The sequence below is a fragment of the Monodon monoceros genome, unplaced genomic scaffold, assembly GCF_005190385.1.
Source record: "Monodon monoceros isolate NGI ecotype Baffin Bay Population unplaced genomic scaffold, NGI_Narwhal_1 Super_Scaffold_8, whole genome shotgun sequence".
Lineage (NCBI taxonomy): Eukaryota > Metazoa > Chordata > Mammalia > Artiodactyla > Monodontidae > Monodon > Monodon monoceros.
Genome location: NW_021703785.1, coordinates 74,372,727 through 74,379,457, shown reverse-complemented (window position 1 = coordinate 74,379,457; position 6,731 = coordinate 74,372,727). Strand labels below are relative to the sequence as shown.

Sequence of the window (6,731 nt, the reverse complement as noted above, 5' to 3'; positions counted from 1 at the left end):
ATGGCCAAAAAAATAAAAAACAAAAACAATAATTCATTTCTCAACATTCTGTATTGAATTATTATAGATATTTAGAAGTATTTATCTCACACATACTTAAAAAAATACTATCAGGTCACTAACGATTCTTTAGATCATGCTTTGGCGCTTACAAACAACTATTGTTTATTCCAACTGCTTTCAGGTGCAGTCAAGTGAGTTTAATGTTCCCTGCATCCTCCCAGCACTGCCCGTAGACCCTTGTGTGACGATGGAAAAGTTCTGCACATGGGTCTCCGACACTCACCTGTGGAACGCAGCTAATGAGACTAGGGAACTAAACTTTATAGTTGATTTAAATTGAGGGCTTCCCTGGTGACGCAGTGCTTAAGAATCCGCCTGCTAATGCAGGGGACACAGGTGCGAGCCCTGGTCCAGGAAGATCCCACATGCTGCGGAGCAGCGAAGCCCATGTGCCACAACTACTGAGCCTGTGTGCTTAGAGCCCACGAACCACAACTACTGAGCCCGTGTGCCACAACTACTGAAGCCCTCGCGCCTAGAGCCCGTGCTCTGCAACAAGAGAAGCCACCACAATGAGAAGCCCATGCACTACAACGAAGACCCAACGCAGCCAAAAATAAAACAAATTAAAATTATATTGAATTGATTTAAACTTTATTTTAAATAGTTACCAGCAGCTAATGGTTACCATATTAGACAGTGCAGCTTCCAAACGTTTTTCAATCTGCCAGGAATGCCTTATTTCTGGCTTATCCATTGGTGAAACTCTTACAGTTGAATGAATGAATGAACAAATGAACAAATGTTACTGTTAGACCCTGAATATAGCTGACACAGAGCAATAAAAATACTTAATGCTGACAGTAGAAAGCACTGAATTTCACTGTTTCATGAAGCCCCAGCACCTAGAGCCCATGCTCCACAAAAGAAAAGCCACCAAGACAAGAAGCCTATGCACCGCAAGGAAGAGTAGCCCTGCTTGCTGCAACTAGAGAAAGCCCGCACGCAGCAATGAAGACCCAATGCAGCGAAAAATGAATAAATAAATAAATAAATTTATTTTTTAAAAAAAGATGAGAAAAAAATGTCACTCTACATTTTCAGGCTAATTTGCTTTTAGCTTTTGGGGCAAAAAAAAAAAGCCATGATAATTTAAAATATTTAACAGGCAGTCGCTGCATTTCATGGTATTTTTCTGGGCAGAAGAGGTGAAAGGTTTTCACAGTGCCTAATAAATTACTTATTAGATAAACCAAGTGTTGCTAAGCTGGGGTGGGAATCCAGTGGTGGTAACACCTATGGTGTACTTGAGTAAACTTTGACGAATAAACAGTAATCTATAAAACTGTGTTATGACCTCTGATAGTGGTAGATCCACCGTACACCAGGTGTTAGGGATCGAATCGTGTCCCCCAAATTCAAATGTGGAAGCTCTGACCCCCAGGACCTCAGAATGTGACAGTATTTGGAGACGGGGGATTAAATTAAAAGGAGGCCTTGTGGGTGGGTCTTCATCCAATGTGACTCATGTCCTCATAAGAGGAGAGGATTAGGACACACAGGGTGCCATGCCCAGAGGGAGACCATGTGAAGGGGTAGCAGAGAGCGGCCAGACCAAGGAGAGGCCTCAGAAGAAACCACGCCTGCCCACACCTTGATCTTGAAGTTTACCCTCCAGCGCACTGGGAAGTAAATTTCTGTTTTTAAGCCACCTAGTATGCAGTACTTTGTTACGGCTGTCCTAGCAAACTAGTACTCAGCGACTAGGGAAGGCCTTCTGGACAGAGGTGGCCAGGCTAAGAGGACAGTAGGAAAGATCATTTTAGGAAAAGAGAATAGTGTGCTGTGAAGGCCTGGGGGTGAGGAAGACTTGAAAGCAAGTATGGCCGGGGCACGACGTGCCGGCGAGGAGGCCAAGGGGAGGGGTGGTGTCGTGGACGTTTGTCCATGGACATTGTTGGCTGCCCAGCATCTGACACCCTTCGTATTTTAGGAGGATCCCAAAATGGGTGGGAAGAAGCTTCGGGGAGCAGACACCCTCCGTCTGAGCTCCCTGGAAGCCAGAACACGGCCTTTGACCGACACACAGCAAGCTGGCATTCCCATCTGGGGCTCAGGAGGCAGACAAAGGGCAGGGTGGTTAGAAATGGTTCCCAGTGGCTATGATGGAACCAGGGTCCAGTGGTAAAGTGGTACGTGCCAGAGCACAGCTGTGTGACAGCGCGTCCACCGGCAAGAAGGCCTCGAGGTATTGAGATGGTAGGGCCACAGCAGCAGGCTAAGCAGGGCGACCAACTGCTCCTGGTTTGCCTGTGCAAACGGCGAGGGTTGGTCATGACTTCGGCAGCTCGCTCCCGTGAGACGACTTTGGCTGGGTCTTGCCTGCCTGAGCTGCTGTTGCTTTTCCAAACTTTGTTCCTCAATCTCTCTGACAATTCTGAGTTACCCAACATCGTTCCAAAAAATTCCTTTTCTGCTTCAGTTAGCAAGAATTGATTTTTCTTGGCTGCAACAGATTCCTGTGTCCTGACCCCTGAAGAGCCTTGTAAGGCACAACATGGAGTTTAGACTTTGTCCAGAGGTCAAGGCCAGTGGGGAGAGAGGGCACCAAAAGGTCCTGAGCAGAGAACGAGGTGATCAGATCTTCACTGAAGGGTGACCACTTTGGCTGCAGTGTGGAAAATAGACTGAGTGACAGCAAGAGAGAAGATGCAAGAGTGCTGAGGAGGCGGTGAGAAGAGCCCGGAGTGAAGGAAACCAGGCGGCAAGAGCACCCGAGAGGCCCCCTTTTAACTTAATCCCTCTTTAAAGGCCCCATCTCCAAATACTGTCACAGTCTGAGGTCCTGGGGGTCAGGGCTTCCACATTTGAATTTGGGGGCGACAATTCGGTCCCTAACACCTGGTGTACGTGAGGTCCTGTGGATCTACCACTATCAGAGCTCATAACATAGTTTTTTTTTGTTTGTTTTTTTGTGGTACGCGGGCCTCTCACTGCTGTGGCCTCTCCCATTGCGGAGCACAGGCTCCGGACGCGCAGGCTCAGCAGCCATGGCTCACGGGCCCAGTTGCTCCGCGGCATGTGGGATCCTCCTGAACCGGGGCAAGAACCCGTGTCCCCTGCATCGGCAGGCGGACTCTCAAACACTGCGCCACCAGAGAAGCCCCATAACATAGTTTTATAGTTACTGTTTATTCGTAAAAGTTTACTCAAGCACACCATAGGTGTTACCACCACTGGATTCCCACCCCAGCTTGGCAACACTTGGTTTATCTAATAAGTAATTTATTAGGCACTGTGAAAACTTTTCACCTCTTCTGCCCAGAAAAACACCACAAAATGCAGTAATTGTCTGCTGCCTAGCCCTCCAGGTTGGAAGTGATGGAAACAAGAATCTCTGTTCTCTCTGGAGCTTGTATTTTAGTAATATGAGCTATGTGACCTTAACATTTTGTCTGCCGATGTAGGCATGTGCTTAATAAATAGTAGCTTCAGTTACAGCACGTAGGATCTTTAGTTGTGGCATATGAGCTCTTAATTGTGGCGTGCGGGATCTAGTTCCCCGACCAGGGCTCGAACCCCGGGCCCCTCTGCATTAGGAGTGTGCCTTGCCGCAACTAAAGATCCCGCATGCGGCAAGGAAGATCCCGCACGCCACAACTATGACCCGATGGAGCCAAGTAAATAAATAAATATATTTAAAAAATAGTAGCTTCATTACAACATTTAAAATGAAGGGGGCTTCCCTGGTGGCACAGTGGTTAAGAATCCGCCTGCCAATGCAGGAGACACGGGTTTGAGCCCTGGTCCGGGAAGATCCCACACGCCGCGGAGCAACTAAGCCCGTGTGCCACAACTACTGAGCCTGAGCTCTAGAGCCTGCGTGCCATGACTATTAAGCCCGCGTGCCACAACTACTGAAGCCCATGCGCCTAGAGCCCGTGCTCTGCAACAAGAGAAGTCACTGCAATGAGAAGCCTGTGCACCCCAACGAAGAGTAGCCCCCGCTCACCGCAACTAGAGAAAGCCTGCGCACAGCAACAAAGACCCAACGCAGCCAAAAATAAATAAATAAAAAAGATCCTGCATGCTCCAGCTAACAGCCAAAATAAATAAATAAATAAATATATTTTTTAACAATCGAGGGAGCTGCAAATTTACAGCCTGGAGATCTAAACAGATAATGAAAATGGTTTCCATATATCGAAGTGTAGTGATTTGAAGGGCTCCACAGTGTTCAGGAATTAATTCACAAAACATGTAGTGAACAGCTACTTTGAGCCAGGCTGGGTGGCTAGATACTCTCAAGAGCCGTGTAAGACTTGACCAGGTCTCCAAGCTGACAAGCTAATAGGGTGTCGTGACAGCTGGCAGAAACACCTGGTCAGAGACAGAGGACCTTATTGTCACAGCCCAGCAAGCAGCCTGAGCTTCACATTCCCTCTGCCCACACACCTCCCCAGTCCCACACGGGTAGCGCAGGCGGCTGCTGCACGCACAGTGAGTTTGTGTCACAGCTGAGGGGCCCTAAACTTTGGAAACCTCAGTTTTTTATGATGAACTGCAGGCCAGCACGATGCTCAGACATCATCCCTAATATGCCAGAGAGCATAACTCGCCTTTTGCACTGGAGGGAGACAACATCTCAGTCTTCCAAAACTCACTAATTACACTGGTGTCTTTAGACGCCTCCCCGCCAATTTATCTTGAAAATTTAAGACAAACTTTAATGATGTGAACCGGTTATTAACTTCATTCCTCGTTCTCTTGCTTAGCGTCACTCAGGCTGGGTGCCGGCTTTGGCGCCTCTCGGGCCGCCCTCGACGTGTCCAGGGCAGGAGCACAGGACAGGACAGGACCACGAGGTGCGCGGGGCCGCGCGGGCGGCCTGGGCTCTAGCCGGGACCGGGGAGAACCGCGGGGGGGGGGGTCCAGACAGCCAGCTGCCTGCCCGGACGCGCTTCCAGGGCTCACAGCTAGTGCGGCGGCCACCAAAGCTATTCACAGCAACCAGCACCACCCGCCGGTGATCTGCCTTCCGGATGATTTCACCAGGATCTAGGAAACGTGGGCTTCCCCCAAGTTCCTGTCCCACGCACCGCCCGCCAGGACCGCCCCGCACGCACCGCCCGCCAGGACCGCCTCCGCGGGGCCCCTCGGCTCCAGCTCCCTCGCCGGGGCCGGCCCCGCCCCTCTCCGCTCAGGCCCCTCCCCGCCCTCCAGGCTCGGCCCCGCCCACCTGTCTCGCCCCCGCCCCCTCGCGGAGCACTGTGGGAGCGGCTTCCTTGGATCCGCGCGTGGCAACGCCCCGGCTGCGCAGCTCTCCGCCGAGTTCCGGAAAGGCCGCGCCAACCCCGCAGCCCTCGCGGTCTCCCTGCTCCCCTCGCCGCGAGGTAGGAGAGGGCCCCGGGCGGTGCGGGTGCCCGCCGCCCTCCGGGGGGGCTGTGGGGGATCGCGGGGGCTCTGCCCCTCCCCCGCCGCCGGCCCGTGCGCCCCCGCCCGCAGCCCGCGCGCGGCCCTTGAGCCCCTGACCCATCGTTCGTGACGGGAAGCGCAGAAATCCCCGGGAAGGCTCGGCGGGTGAGGGAGGCACGAGCTCGGGCCCCGTCTCGCGGAGGTGGGCATTCCCGGACCGGAGTCAGTCCGCTCCACTGGGCGGCCGGGCTGTCCGGTGCGGCCCCCGGGGGGCGGGAGGGCGCCGGTGGGGACGGGGGCGGGGCCCCGGGGAGGCGGGGTGGGGGGCGCTTCCCGCGCTCAGTCCAGACGGCGGGAGCCCGGGAGCTGCCTTGGCAGCAGAACCCGGGAAACCCGGGCTGTGGCGGACCTCCGCCGCCTTAGCTGTTCCCTGGGTGCTTCAGCTTTCCCCACCGCACCCTATCCTCCGCGTCGGTCAGCCCGAGTCTCTCTCAGATCTGAACTTCTTTGGTCTGGGGACAGCCCAGAAGAAAGGATCTCCAGTTGTAAAAGTTGCTTGTTGTTCTGAGAGACGTGTAAGCTAAATTGACTTAAATGGGACTTGTAATTAGGTGGTTTCTGTTGAACACAGTGGTCCTCACAGTGTGGTTCCCGGAGCAGCAGCAGGAGCAACGCTTGGGAACTTGTTAGAAATCCACATTACAAGGGGTGGAGGGGGATGCTGGCGACTCCCACCTGAGACTTGGTGAATCAGAAACCGGTATGGGGGAGTGGCAGTCTGATTTTAACAAGCCCTTGGGTTTCTTTCGTTTTCTCAAAATTACTTTGCCTATCAGTTTAGCATAGATTTGTTTGTTGTTATTTTGGCCGCGCGGCATAGCACGTGGGATCCTATTTCCTGGACCAGGGATCGAACCCAGGTCCCCTGCAGTGGAAGCGTGGAGTCCCAACCACTGGACCGCCAGGGAAGTCCCAGCCCTTGGGTTTCTGACACACGCTGACCTTTGAGAACCACTGGTGTCCCATTACCTGACCTAAAGCTTTTAAGTTAAAATATTTTGTATGTCTTCTACCACTGACAATATTTTGGGGGGCTATTTTGGAATGAACATTTCTATATGATTGACATTTGCTATCATAGTGAATTTTCATCTCCAAAAAGTAATGAGAAATTAACTCAAAAGACCTAAATCTAAGAGCTAAAGCCATAAAACTCTTAGAAGAAAACAGGTGTAAATCTTCTTGACCTTGGATTAGGCAGTGGTTTTTTAGCTGTAACACCCAAAGCACAAACAACCAAAGAAAAACATGTG

The 6,731-nt window shown here is 51.9% G+C and overlaps 1 protein-coding gene across 5 annotated transcripts in view; it reads left to right on the top strand.

Moving 5' to 3' along the window:
* Nucleotides 1–5,285: 5,285 nt before the first annotated feature.
* Nucleotides 5,286–6,731, top strand: part of IFT88 (intraflagellar transport 88) — a 77,679-nt gene continuing 76,233 nt past the window's right edge. For all 5 annotated transcript variants that reach the window (XR_003791672.1, XR_003791673.1, XM_029209830.1 and 2 more), the window contains exon 1: nucleotides 5,286–5,396. The gene's annotated coding sequence lies outside the window, so the exon portion shown is untranslated. The remainder of the gene's footprint in view (nucleotides 5,397–6,731) is intronic.